The 10,375-nt window shown below is 43.3% G+C and overlaps 1 protein-coding gene across 2 annotated transcripts in view; it reads left to right on the top strand.

The window, feature by feature from the left end:
• The first annotated feature begins 4,025 nt into the window (after window positions 1–4,025).
• Window positions 4,026–10,375, top strand: part of STARD13 (StAR related lipid transfer domain containing 13) — a 285,136-nt gene continuing 278,786 nt past the window's right edge. For both annotated transcript variants that reach the window (XM_058800467.1, XM_058800466.1), the window contains exon 1: window positions 4,026–4,100. The gene's annotated coding sequence lies outside the window, so the exon portion shown is untranslated. The remainder of the gene's footprint in view (window positions 4,101–10,375) is intronic.

The following is a 10,375-nucleotide window of genomic DNA, read 5'->3' as shown; positions in this document are numbered from 1 at the left end:
TGCTTATCACTTATTTTGAGAGCTGAAAAAAAATACTGACATGCCACATATTTCATGAAATTAAAAGGACCATAAAACAGGCCTAAACCACAAGACTATGAAAACTATTGCAAAGACAAGTAGATATAATTGTTAAACACTTATTTAGTTGCCTTTATCTTGTTGGTTTTTATATTGCTTTTGTTTGCTTTTGGGTAATAAATCAGCCTTAATGGAAAAACTGCAGCTGAAGTGGCATCTGTAGCCCTGCTACAGCTTGCTGTAGCTCATGTGAATAAAAATAAGCCCAAATATACCTGAACTAAAATTACAGACCTTGTTCTCTCTGGTTGCTGCATTGCAGACAGAGTCCACAGGGAATAGCACCTGGTGGAGAGAGTTATACGAAAGGTGCATGATTTAACTTTTTTTCTAGGATCTGTAAGGAGTCAAAATTTCTTGAAATACTCAAAATACACCAGATGGAGAGCAGCCCTGAATTGTCCTCTGATTCTTCATCATCTATGCAGAACTTCACTAATTTGAAGTTACAGTCTAGATTTAAGAGCATCCAAAAAAAGAGAGTGGTTGGAAAACAGCAGTCTGGTGCAATGCCAGAGGCTCACAACAAATCCAGGACAATTTTACCATTCCCCTGCTGCTCCCATGAATAATCAAACCTTACTTAAACTCCCTGGAGATTATTTTTTTTTCTCCTTCAGCTCCCACTAAGTCTTAGTAAGCATAGTGAGATTCCAGTGGGATCCTTAGCAGAGTAAAGTACAATTTGTGCCAAAGGCAACCGCGCAGCGTCTGGTGGCAAAGGTTGGAGAGACTTATTGTACTCACACCATGTTGCAACAGATTTCTCTTTACTCAGATGCCTGTTTGCACTTTGGCCTTGGGGTAATGCAGGGGAGATACAGAGACAGAGACAGGTACTAGTGTGACCTTCTCAGTGACCACTGACCCAGCAGCCACCTGTGACTGGTATTCTAGGCAGGGCTGAAGCTCCTCCTGGGCTGTGCATTTTCCCACCTTTCCCACCAAACCCCACCTTTCTGGCAATGGTGTGGGTTGGATTCCTGGGGACCATTGAAGATCTCATCCTGAGACTGCAATCACAAAGCTGTTTGCCCACACATGTACCTGCCTGTCCAGGGGGCTTCATGCGACTCAATGAATTCACCCAGGACAGTCAATTTTGTATTTGTGTTTTACAAAAGGGGTGTGAAGGTTTGCAGCATAAAATGCTAGGGATCCAAACAATGTGGCAAATAGGAGGGCACAAGTATGAAGTTTAGAACTTGCCATTTCAAATGCAAGTTTTCCTGAAACTGTCCATAATATGTGTTTCATTTCATCCAGCTATTGCCCTTCATTAAAGAAAAGAGAATTAAACTTCCCTCCGCTGTGTTTTAAAACCAAACCAAGTCTGCAAACTCTACAGGAAAGAGCAGCAAAAAATAGGGAATCTGGAGGAACTGATTCATGAGGAAAAATATACAGACCTTGGTGAAGTGGTGGATCAGAAGCAATGTAATAAACCAATGAATATTTGCAAGCTGTAAATATCAAGGATAGAAATTTGGTAGGACACAGTCAGATATAATCAGGACTAAAAGGAGAGGGAAAAATATACATGCTGGGAGTAAAGGAAAAGAACAGTTCAGCGAGATGCAATGTAGCTGGGAATTAATGCAGCTATCCTGCAGGGAAGAAAGTGCTGATAAGCAAATAGGCTGAAAGAGATATCAGGACTGTCCATCTCCCACTGCTGTGGTAAGGTGACTTGTTAAATCTCAGCCATTTATGTGTAGCTTAGCTTTCAAAACCTGGCTTGGCTGGACATTAAACACCATCTATCAAGCTGAGTTTGCCAGGCCAAATGCAAATTTGGGCCACCTGAGCCACCCCCTGTGCAGCCACAGCAGTGCCACAGGCAGGGGGCTCAGGCAGCTCTCACGAGTGCCAGTGCAGATTCAAGGTCCCATTTGTCACTGCCATGAGGGCATGGGTCTGCATGTGGCAAAACTCTCTTCGGGAGGTTTGACCTCGTGTAGGACCAAAAAAATGAAAAGTGAAGCAAGACCCTTTGAAAGCTTGTGGGAAGTCAGTGAGCCTCGGAATAGGTCTCTGCCCTGGCCGTACAGGAAGGTTTCTGCTCAGGTTCCCCTGCATCACCCCAGCAAGGTCTCAGACGCAGTGGAAATACCCGTTTTACAAGGCTCAGCATTTTTTCCTCCACCTCCCCCTCCGAAGCGCTGCCAGACAGTGCATCTTCTTCAGCAGCAAAGGAGGGGGAAGGTTTGTCCCAGCCCCCGGGAGAGCCAGGCAGGCTGACCCAGCTCTACCCCTCTGCGGAACCACCCCTGGGTGCGGAACCGGGATCAGGATCAGGCAGGAAAATCTCCGGCCAGCCTTGCCCCAGCTGCTCCCAGCTCGGAAACCTCTGAACAAAATGTTCCCGGCTGAGAACTGGGAACGGGTTTGCTCCTTGCTGCAGATTTGCAATAGACCTACGGCATGCCAGAGACGGTCCCTGCTGCCTCCTCCCCGCCCCACCGGCGGCCGATGAAAGAAAGCGCTTCCACCGGGGTTCTTGGCTCTTGCTAACGGAGAGTTATTTCCTGCTTGGGGTGTGCTGGCCTTAGCCTCTGGAAATGGGAAATTCCACCCTGAATCCGGCGGGAACTCATTTCACTGGCCGAAGTCCGTCCTGTCGCAGTGACATTCTGTGGGAATTTTTCCTCTGAGAAACAAGTGGTGGAAAATGGAGCTTTGTCTAGGTTTTTAACCAGCCTGGTTAATCCACCATCGGAAAACATTGTAAAATGACCCTTTAGTGAATTACTAATCTGCTAAACTAGAAATTAGTAGGAAAAATAATGTAATTAAACCAGCAAGTTATTCAGACTAGAGACAGCAGCATTTATTACAGCCAGTCCTCTCTAACCTGCACCCTGAATGCAAAAGTCAGGTTATCTGATCAAGTGAAGCTGCTGCTCTGAGTTAATAAAGCCAGCACTGAGGTTATGAGATGTGCAAGGGGGGAAGGCCTCCAGGTCTCTCACTCCAGCTGGAAAAGGCACGGGTTTTGCACTGTGTGTTTACTGGCTTCCCTTCACAGCACGTTGTGACTTGCCCTTCCGGCAGTGAAAAACAGACCTACAGATGTTAGTTCACCCGTGTATGGTCTGAGTTTTGGCTTGGCGGCGTTAGCAGACACGAACTCCTTCCTCTCATCCTGCTCCGGGGCGAGGGCTGGGCACGCAGGGAGCAGGGAACCGGGGTCTGTGTCCCTAAATACCATTTCTGAGCCATGTGCTTGGAGTGTCACCACAGATGCAAGAAGAAACTGACCTCTGTGGCTGACAGGCACCGAGCAGAGCTGGCACGGAACAAACCTGTCAGGAGGAGCAGGGAGCCTGAGGGCAGACAGCCCTGCGGCCTCAGGAAAGGGAGGAAATCCCAGGTGAGGCTGACCCCAAGGGTGAGGAGCACTGCCGGCCCCCCTGATACGAGGGGCTTTCAATGCCCAGGACTTTTCCACAGGCATGGTTTGGAATATAAAACTCTAAATGGGGTTAGAAGAGCAGCGAAGAGAAAAAGTGAAGAGACATTAAATATAATGGTAAAGGAGGTTTTTATTAAACCATTAAAGAAAAACGTCAGAAGGGGCAAGGCCTTGGCCTCAGGCTCAGGTGTCCCCAGGGCTGGTGCAGCAGGAGCGGCGGCTCTGAGGCGCTCCGTGACAGCTCGGCTCGGCTCGGCTGGGCTGGGACACCGGGCACGGCCGGGACCGTGGCACCTCCAGCGCGGGGTTCCGTGACACCCGAGCTGTCTGGCAGCTCTCCGTGTCCCGCCGAGCAGATGTGCCCGTGGCCGTGACCGGCGTGCCGGCGAGCAGCATTCCACATATTCCACATGTGCTCCCGGGCCTCCCGATTGGTGTGCTCCGCCGAAGGGGCTGGTCCTTGAAGCCAGCTCCTGTGCCTGTCACAGATGATATTTTTATGCAAGGAAACAAAACCAGGATATCTGATGGACTGTGTTATCTTTACAGACAGCTTGGAGCTACAGATGCAAGGCAAGAAGTTTTATGCTTGAACTTTGAAACTGTGAGTGGAATTTAAAAGCAGTTTTAAATGCCTACTTTTAAAAATTTTTTAAATTTTATTTTGCGGGTGAATGTGTGTGTGTGTGTGCAACTTTGCATGAAGTATATATATCAGCATAACTTCATTATCAAGCAAGCTGTTGTGAATTCTCCTAAGATGAAATAATTATTGCTTTGGAAAACTTTGCAAAGTGTTAGCTGCACTTACAGCTGGACTAATATATGTGCACGCTGAGGAAGAGAAGGATGTTCTTTTCAAGTGAGTGCAATTAGTCTAGTTTGAAATTATTTCAAATCATCTTTTCCACTGGAAAATCTGTTTGAGCAGGACTAGTTGTACTGAGGGAGAATCTCCTGGGAGTTATCAGCAAATGTCAGGCTGGTCTGTGTGTCTTTGTTACAGGCACATTTGATGTTTGCTTGTGTATGGAGAAGGGATTAGGTGAAAACCTGCTGTTACCATTGTGTGGCACTGCACTTGCTGGATGAAAAATCTGTTGGTACCAGGTGTTAGAAAGCTGGCCAATTAATGATGATTGCAGGAAATTAGTTTTAGAGAATATTGTCCATTATTATGCAGATTTACAGAACTAATTCTAACAGATACATTGCACTAGCACAGGAGGATCATTTCTGTAGCTGAAATATTAATAACCTGCTCTTTCTTGCATAGGAATAATGAAATGAATTTCTGTGGGAGAGCTCTAAGGGTTGATACCCAGACCCGGAGTCCAAACTTGAGCAGGCAGTTTGCCACTCCAGGCTTGTGATATTTTCACTTCCTTATGGGAACTGTCCAGGATGGTCTAACAGGACCGCTGTCATCCTAGGGCATTATTTTATACAGAATCTTGTGTGAAAAGAGCTATATGCTACAACTTTTCTTGATTCACTTTGATGTTAGTGCAAGCTGAGATACATGCTCTAAAAAAATTAAAAAAAAAAGTTGTTTTAAATCCCATCTGGATTGTTCCACAGGTCTTTCTAGCTACCCAAAACAATCCAACACCTTTCTCAATTTAACTTACATTTTCCTTAGTAAGTAGGCATGTTTCTCTTCTTCATGTCTCTCTTTCTTGGCCAGGGTGTTGCATCAGTTTATAAATTTATATTCTGGTGAGTCCAGATGAAATCCAAAGGTTAGGTGAAAACTGAGGGTAAGTGGCATGTTACTGCTAAGTAGGTATAGCAGAAGCCCCATCCCTGGTGGATCCATCACCACTCATTCTCTGTCTGGGTGCCTCCAGATCATGCAGCAACACAAACAGCATCCAGATGAGGTGTGGGCATACAAGTGCATTTCTGCTGCATTAGTCAGAGCACATAGCATGGGATGATACCAACTCAGTACAACGGCAGTGAGGCAATTCAGTCCATTGTCTGCTAAAGAGTAAATGTCAGTATTTCTTTTAGAAATGAACTTCTGGAGTAAACCTATAACTTTTTGCTACTCTTATATAATTGGTTGCAGAGCTTTTGTTACACCCCTGGCTTCTCTAAAGTCAGATATACTGTATCATCAAGCCCTGCAGAGAATTAATCAGAACTTATTGGAAATAATACAGCGATGATAAATTTCCCTTACCTTGATTCTTTTTCTCCATCTTTTGTTGGTCACTACATCAGGAACAATCTGGATTTACCCAGCAAGCCAAAACACAGCATTTTTCCCAAAACTGAATTTGGCATGAACAGAAAAGTGGTCCCATGGAGAAAATCATGAAACTCAACATACTTTGGTCAGAAAGGCCTTCTTAATTGATGTGGAGGAAATCCTAAATGGAAGAGTCCTGCTCACAGATGTATACTGAATTAACATTCTGTGTTGAACAAACTGCAGCACTTTTATTTCAATAATGTTAAAATCAATACATTTTCTTTTCACTTTCTAAGCAAATGAGGCTTAAAAGAAAATCTAGGCATATATAGAAATGCATTTCTATATATAAAACTGTCCTTAAAATGCTGATAAAGTCCTTAAACTAAAGGGTCTCAATAATCCTTATAATATAAAATGTTTCCTCTTCATGTCACATAGTTTAGTTCTTCTTGTTCCCTTAATTTGGCAGTATTTTCTCTATTAGATATTGCTGCCGAGATAGAATGGGCCAGATTCTCAGCTAGCAAGCATGAATAGAGAATAACTTCATTGAAGTCAATGACATGACCCTGGATTCATTCCAGTGTGACCAGAGCTGGAATGTGGCTCAATCCAGGCAGCTGCCATCCCTGCCAGGCTGGCCGAGGAGATGAACAAGAGTTACTGCAGTTGTGCATGAAGGATGGTCCTGCCTCCTCTCAGTTGTGCTTTCACCTCCAGCTTCTTCCAAAAGCAAAGATTAAACAGAGCAATCTCACTTTTATTCCATGAACTTCAGTTTTGTGTCTCCAGTCTATGCAAGGTTGAAGCTAAATCCAGCTATGTGCCCTCATACCTTGTCTAACCTTTGATATCTATCTCAAGAAAACAAATGTATGTGTTGCTCTTTATTTTCTTTCCTGCTCAGAAAGGTTTTAGGTTTTCCTTGATAATTTTTATGTTTGTGGTGTTCTGTAGTGGTGATGTTGTTTTGGGAAGCTTGGCTTCTTGCTGTGAAAGTGCTGCTCCCTGTGGTACTCCTGGAGGCTGCTTCCCCATTCCTGGAGAAAGGTCTGGTTTCCGTCTCTGCTGTGTGATGATAACCACACTGTTCCCATGGCCACCTACCCAGCAAAATAACTCCCAGCTCTTTGTGGTGGAGAGACTAATGGGTTATTTTGTGTTGTAGGTGGGGCTTCCTTGCAACAGTTTTGATTTCCCTGTTCTGCACACCAGGACAGTCCAGAGCTCCTGCACTACTGAGAGGAGAGGTTTTGTGTGGCTCTCTGCAGGCTCTGTCCTATCTCCTGAGATTCACCCCAGAGGCATTAGCTGGCTTTGTTTCAAATGGGAGTGCCAGCTCTGACTGGTATTGCTGGTCAGAAATATCCAGTTTATACCTCTCCTGCTGCAGCTAAAGAACTGAAGTCTGTGATACTTTTACCAATAGAAATTAATCTCAGCTAGCTGGAAATGCCAAAGCTACAAAAAGTCTGAAAGGGAGAGACCAGACCTCACCTCTGGGGTGAGGCTGGTTTCCTAGTTACTCCAAAGGGCAAACAAGAACATGGTATGTTCAGATTTTAAGGAGTTCATTACAAATGCTACCTGCTGTGAGAACTTCCAGGAGCACACACGTCTCTAAACATTCAGTATCACCAAGAAATAAACACACCAGTGAAGCCAACAGGCCTGCTCTTCTCTGGCATTTCCCAAGTTCCTAGAATGAAGTCTGTTCATATCTACCACAGAAGTGGGGATTAGATGAAGCTAACTCAGCTGAAATGTAGCTAAAATAGTTTCTCTTGAAGTACTTTTTATCATTACATATCAGATATTTTTGTGCTATGTGGGCACATTCTCAACAATGGCACTCAATTAAAAAATCTTACTAAATTCTGTCTGTATGGGCACAAGGTTTACCTTACAAAATACTCATCTGATGTATGCAGCCTAAATACAAAAATTTTATAACATTTTTTTTTAATTATCAAAACTTTAAAGTTTTATAAAACCTTGTCTTTTATAACTATTTGGTATTCTATAGCTTTTTTTTTTTTTTGCTGATAATAGGTATGTATCACAGGCTGTTATTTTGGAACAAGTAGTTCCACTAGGAAACTAGAATAATGTGCCTGATATTTTTTTAAATTAATATTCTGCTTCCACATGTGTATTTGTGAGATGATATTTATTGTGCAGTTTGTGAACAGGGGTTTTGAAAATGATCAAGCAGGTGAAGAGAAGCTGAGCACATGCAAAAGAGTCCACAAAGTCACGGAGGTCTCTGGACCTAAAAGATAACACCTTGGTCACAACACTGCTAATATCTCTGTTTTTTCAGGACTGAGAAGTATCACACTATACTCTCACAAAAGCTTTGCAAAGCTGGGGCCTTTGAGTCACCTGAGAGAAGCTGTCCAGAAGCAATGTGTGAAAGGAAGGGAGTTAAGGGCAAAGGAAAGCACTGTAAAAACAGACTGGTGCTAGTACAACACAAATGCTCCTTGAAGCGCAAAATGAGAAAGCACAAAAGCTGTCAAGGGGAAAGATGAGGGTATGAGTAAGAATCATGTACCTCTGATGTTTTTTGCCCTTTGTGCTGTGTGTTTCATGCCTTAGGGTGAATGAATAATACTCTGTTTTGAAGACAAATTAAGTTACTTTAATGAATGCATTATGCATTGTTTTGAACACAAATTAAATTACCTTAATTAAATTGCTGGTTTTATGTTCTCAGAAAAAAAACCCCAAACAACTGTATTCATATGTCAAAGGGGCAGCTTTTGGGATCACACATGTAAAAGGAATGTGCAGGGCTGTAGGGAGGTACACCACTGAGCAACCCAGACCACAAGCTCTCTGGGTCTATCCAGAAAAATTAAACAGATCCCAAACACTGTCAATCCCAAAACCTTTACAGCCACAACTGGCTTTTTCAACATTCAAATCCCAGATGCTTTAGTGCCACTGCATTATGTCCTGAAATTACAGGAGTCTGAGTGGCATATAAATAAAAAACCCCTACCTTTTGCAACAGTTTCTGTATCATATAGAACCAAAAATTGATGTGGTTTTCCTTTGTCCCTCTGTGAATAAAGAGCTAAGAGCTGGCATGTTATTGTAGTGAAACAAATGGGTAAACTAAGTATATTTTAAAGAGGGGACATTTAAATAGTAGTTGAGAAAAAAGAAGTGGGACTGACTATAATATTTTGGACTTTAGCCAAAGAAAAAAAAGGAAAGTAATTTTTGGATATTGTCTGTCATTGTTGCAAGCTGAAAGTTTGAAAATTGCAGTCTGTATCTTTATATCCTGGTACATATCTTTACACTCTTATATCCTTATTCTTATGCACATCTTCATGCCTAGCCTTATTAATCTGCAGAATTTAGCCCCACCTAATTCTAATTCTTGGAAACAAATGCAGATTTATCTTTTGTGCAAGGTGGGATCATAGCTTTGATGTAAACCAAGAAAATTTGTCTCAAAAGAAAATCCAGGCAACTGAAATGGAAAATAATTAAAGGCAACATAAACACTCATGATTTTTAAACACTTTCTAAAGTTTATATGGATGACTGGAGCAGAGTCTAGTTTTGGGCTGAGCAGTGTTGCAAATTCATTAACCTAATGGGAACAGAAATAACATATGATTAAGGTGCCCTGAAACATTCTGTAAACTCTGCTGAGAACTCCCTCCTGTGTAATTTCTGCCTTTGAAATGTTCTGTGCCAAAGCACAGCAACAGCACCTGCAGGCAGCTCTGGCTGGGGAGGAAAGATAAGGATGCTCTGCCCCTTGTTGTATCAAGAGAGCAGTATCAGGAAGGAAGACTGTGACTGTATTTGTTGGAATTTGGTAGGGGTTAGGATTGAAAACATTGCAAAACTCCGTGAGAGCTGTGATGCCAATATATAGCATTGGGATATCAGTATCAGCATAGTCTGACATGCCTAAACACAAACATCATTGTTGAGGATGCCTGTGCTGTTGCTATTTCATCATTTTAATTGCAATAATACCTAGAGATGAAGCTGTGCTGTGCCAGCTGCACGCAGTGCATGACAATACAGCTACACGGTATGTCTGCATTCCACTTATTCTGCTCCACTTACAAAAAAATACCTGTGACCTCAACTTTGAGGTGATTTAAGCAACCTTGCCTGGCTGCAGGGAAGAGGTAGGGTATAAAACCCCTCCCACTCTTCATACTAAATCTGAGGCCTCTCTTGAATGCCCCATTTTCCAAAGGGCTTTCCACTATTTTCATGGAGGGAAGAGAAGATTTGCTGCCTCTGTTGGGTCCTGTTTGCTCTCTCTGTGTGGGTGTTAATCCCTGCAGGCTGAGGAGCGACAGTATCATGTCATGCCAGCACCCTCCCCCCTGAGAGCATCTCACAGGCTGCAGAAGGCACAGCCACACCTTCTGCCCACAATACCCCTGATCCCAGCAAGAAGGGTCTCAGGTGATGCCTCAGAAATCATTAAAAGAATAATAGAATTATTGGAAAAGTTAGGAAAAGGTCTCTAAGGTCATTGAGTCCGGCCTTAACCCAGCAATGTCAAACCCACCACTAAACCATGTCCTTAAGTGCCACACCTGCTTGAGGAGATGCATGAAGGAAAAAGAAGGGGGAGCCTTCCTGAAGCAGATTTTTAAGAGGGGTGGAAGAGCACTGTGTTGTCTCTCAGG

Source organism: Ammospiza caudacuta, chromosome 2, assembly GCF_027887145.1.
Source record: "Ammospiza caudacuta isolate bAmmCau1 chromosome 2, bAmmCau1.pri, whole genome shotgun sequence".
Lineage (NCBI taxonomy): Eukaryota > Metazoa > Chordata > Aves > Passeriformes > Passerellidae > Ammospiza > Ammospiza caudacuta.
The sequence above is the reverse complement of the archived record's forward strand: the minus strand, read 5'-3'. Positions and strand labels throughout refer to the sequence as shown.